The sequence below is a fragment of the Anas acuta genome, chromosome 6, assembly GCF_963932015.1.
Source record: "Anas acuta chromosome 6, bAnaAcu1.1, whole genome shotgun sequence".
NCBI lineage: Eukaryota > Metazoa > Chordata > Aves > Anseriformes > Anatidae > Anas > Anas acuta.
Window position 1 is genome coordinate 33374132 of NC_088984.1, and position 4473 is coordinate 33378604.

Genomic DNA, 4473 nt, shown 5'->3' on the forward strand with positions numbered 1-4473 from the left:
TTTGTAATGTGAATATACTTTTACTTACAACTGAGTGGAGAGAAGCTCATTTTTTTCTAAATTTAATTTCTATTCCTGCTTTTATTTTTCCATTTTAACATACATTTAGAACATGATAATTCCAAAAATACTCCTTGCTTGTATATGGCTCTTTGTAGCTCAGAACAACACCACAGGACATCAGAGGGACAAAATGAAATACAGATAGATGTGGTATTTCTGTATCCTGCCCGTATATAATGAAAAGGTCCCTACTGATGAAGAGTATTTAATCATACTTTATATTTGAGTGTGTCCATATACATATGATCTCTTTTTTCCCAATTAGATGGAAAATAGGACTATTCATATAGTAAACCTCTTTTTTTTTTTTTTTTACATGGAGAACTGCAGATAGGATAATCTGGGTTTAGTTTATATTCTGTAACACTGAAAGCTCTGTAAATTCCATTGTTTTTCCTGGGAATGCACAGCTGCACTTGAAGTTACTACTAATGAAGCAGTATGTTAGGATACAGAAATCCTTACAAATATTTAATCTCTTCTGGTAAACGGACTGTGACTGTGATTCCTGGAGCTGTTCCTACACACTCCTGTGTGTTCAGCCCTCTCCTAAGGTCCGAAGTGCCCCTTTCCTGGCTAAATGATTTTTCCTGCAGTATCCCTGGCAGACCTTTTTTGACATTCCACATATACAGACCACCAAATTAATTGTAGAAACAATTTGCTGGAATCTTCCAATCATCCTTCTTTTCACTTTGTTTTGCTTCCATTGAAGGTCTCTCTCCTACCAGATAGAGCTTTGCTAGGCAACAAAAAGTATGCTTTTTCAACAGGTGTATAATGAGAGTTCTGAAGTGTGGTACTGATTTTTAGAAATGACAGTTGTCCTTAATTCCAGCTGTGGTCTGTGGGTGCCACAGAAAACCAGACCTGTGTGAGCTCAGAAGAGAAAGCAAAATGCTGGCTGTTCCTACACTGAGGAATTCAATATTTCTTGAGCATTGACATGGATTTGATGATTCAGGTCAATGCAGCATTTCCTACTATCTTTTTTACTTAAAAACTTTTTTTTTTTTTTTTTTTTTCTTGAGAAATAACTGTCTTTGTTCTAGTCATGTGTTTGTACAGACATCACTGCTGCACTGGACCTGATATGAAATTGTTCATAGTTCAGTGAGAAGCCATTTAAAAATCAGTCCTGGCTCCACAGATGCTATAAACATCCATTTTGATCGGTTAGAAAACATGGTTGCTTTTAGTAAAAGTACAATCTGGGATGATTTTGTTTTGATTGTTCAACACTGCTGATGTTGAAAATAGGTATGTCAGCATTCGAAAGATGGTCCTGAGGCACTCAGATTTTTTAATAGCAAGCAAAATTTTCATTAACAGGCAATTTTAAAAAGCAATAACATTCATTTTTTGGACTATTAAGCATATAGAGTGTTTATATTTCCAGCAAAGAATGAACTAATGGAAAATAAAATTCTGTCATGCACTAGTGCCACAGCATTGCAACATAATGTATGTGAGGCTGATTACAATTCAGCCTTTCAACAGGATTATACATGATCAAAGCTTCTGGAGTGAGAACTATGTAACTTAAATGATCGAAAACAGTTTTAATGTTTAACTTAGTCTTCTCTCTCCTTTCAAATCAAAGCTCATTTCTCGTTAATGCCTTAAACTAAAAAAAAAAACAGCTGTCGATCTATATACCTTCCTAATTACAGGCAGACATGTTCAGTGTCATCTCCATTAGATATACAGCCTACGCAGGTGCACGTTACTGATAAGATTAACTATATTTGCCTAAAACGATCTGCCATTTTTGCTAAGTAACAGATCAGTGCCAGTTCACGCAAAGGCAAAATGCAGTCCTTCAAAGTCTGCTTCCATGCTGGTGTGAGAGAACTTCCCAGACCTCTTCAGGAGGCTGCACCTCCACTGAGAAGTACGGCCCAACTCTTCTGCAGTGCCATGACTTTCCGTGCTCACCTGCGACTTCTCTGAGAGTGATAATTCACTTTGGAAGGCCTGGTACGTGGAGTGGTTATCCATCACGATCAGCACATCTCAAACTGTCAGATACGCTTCCTGGGGGACTCTGTCAGATGTTAACTTAATGATTTTAAGTCACTAAAGTTTCTTCTGAATTTTTATGGACATTGGCACAATGCCAATGTCAAGAAAAATTCTGTAGTTTTGACAGAAGTAGTAATGAGAGCTAACACCAAACCTCTTATTAAACCAACTGTTAATCAGTTCCCAAAAAAGACTCATGAAATCAAAAGAAGTCTTCTGGTTTTGATACAGAACTCATGAAGACCTAATCTCATTCTCTTTATTTTCCTACAAGCTGGTATCTACATCAAGTAACTTTCTGAAGGGCCTGGTACCTGATGCTGTTTGATGCTTGGAACAAACCCAGGGCTGCTTCACAAGGACCAGAACAGGTTCTCTTCCATGACTACTTTCACAATCACATTGATACATTTTCTTAGCAAATTAAACCTTTGTTTTAATTGCTGCTGCTATTTTAACTCCCACTAAAGCCCACAAGGCAGAATTCTCAGTTCATCTCTGCAATCCCTGTCTATTAGTTAATTATCCCAGACCCAGATTTGTAGAGCTTCTTTCAGTCTTTACAGGTGCACTGCTAAGCTGTCTCAGTGTATGACTCTGTCCCTCAGTATCAGAATATTCAGAATATGTGGCCTAGGAAGGACACAGAATCAAATGGCAGAGGAAATCTGCTTGCAAGTGTATTTAACAGACAAATCAAATAAAGGAACGATGTATGTAAGTACTTTTCTTGAACAGACAACGCTTGTCAGGAAAATTTCAAAAGCAAAATAAAAGGAAACGTTTGAACACAAAAAAATAATGTCCCCTTTTCTCCCCTTTCCTCCTCTTTTCCCCTCCAATTTCATCCACCATTCTGATGGAGGAAAATCCAAAGTATTTTGGCCATAATATATTGGGTTAATTGGGTTGCCTGCTCTTCTAGAAATATATACTTTTTTAATGAAAAAAAATATTTTTCTCATATTTGATGGTTGCACTGAATTCTTCCAAAAAAGAAATTTATGGTACACATGGTTACCCGAAAGTAAGGAAAATGAACTATTTTGTTTTAGGACTGTTATCAAATGTCTTATCTATATCATCATCAGAGTGTTTTATCTTTTTACTAACACAAAATTATGCTTATATTAGAGAGTGAAGAGACAAGTTCTGTAAATTAGCACTTCAGAGGATTGGCTGATGTCAAAAGAGATGCAATTTGCACAACACTTTTTACATCTGTTTTCCTTGCTTCCAGATCTCTTCGGAAATCATTATGGAAAGTGTTGAACTGGCAACTTCTGACATTGATATGTTGCACTACGTCTCTGCAGCATATTAAAACTCTCTGTAAGCTTCTAGCGTACTGATATGCATCAGCCAGAAACAGTAGATTTTGTCGTATTCTCATGTTTTTCTAGTGAGACTGCCCTCGAGGCAATTTACAACACTGCTGTGAACATATGAAATCCTTCCACTGAGAAGTCAGCTTGCCACTGGACTTAACGGAGCCAAGACATCATTTTCATTCACTGGAGTGAGGCACGGCTTGGACAAAACAACGGTGTGAAAATGAGTGAGTCAGCAAGCTTTTGGTATGTTTGCAAATGAGAATCAGACACAGAAGTTCATGCCCCAAATTTAAAAAGCACATAAGGAAAAGATTGGCCCTCACAGTTGTAGCAGCAACACAACACATATAACCAAGTCCTGAAATCCAAAGCAACATTTATCAGCCCGTCAGCCCTTGCAACAGCATACGTCTACTTTTATTTCTGCACTTAAAATTGTCCTTGCTTCTTTTTCTGAAGGCCCCCAAGATCCTGATTATGCCTGTCAGTGAATGTCTATATAAAATAAACAACACTTGTAGACAAAGACAGGCAACAGCACTGAGCAACCTTTTTTTTTTTTTTTTTTTTTTTTTTTTTTTTCAGTTTCTTGTACAGTAACAATTAATCTTTAGGTAAGAATTTGCGTATAAATTAAATTCACTTCTTTTTTACTTTCCTTAAACAATTTATTCTGCTAGTGAGCTGATAAAACTTTTGTTTGGTTCTTTCCTATTTAAAATTAATAACAGTTTTAGGTTACTGATTGTTTAGAAATTGTCAATGTGGAAGAAGAATGCAATTCCCTGTGCTTTTATCTATCAGTTGTGTGGTGGGTGTTTAATTTTTTTTTTTTTTTTTTAAGTCCACAGATCTGCCTGGAAAGTGCAGTAAGACGAGGGAGCTTATGTTGTACTAATGACAGGTAAATCCATTTCAGGAAAGGCTTGCGATTGAACTACTAGGGAAATTTGCTCCTACCACTGTTAATAGCAAATCACAGTCTGGAACCAGTCAATGACCTTAACTGCATTAGAAGCTATTTCTCTTTTTATGCAAATTTGAAAGACAA

General features: G+C 36.6%; 1 long non-coding RNA gene across 1 annotated transcript; it reads left to right on the top strand.

The window, feature by feature from the left end:
• Positions 1–392: 392 nt before the first annotated feature.
• LOC137858532 (uncharacterized) lies at positions 393–4001 on the top strand. Its single transcript, XR_011097804.1, has 3 exons — positions 393–2043; positions 2363–2459; positions 3329–4001. It is a non-coding gene; the product is annotated as an uncharacterized lncRNA (long non-coding RNA).
• The last annotated feature ends 472 nt before the right edge of the window (positions 4002–4473 follow it).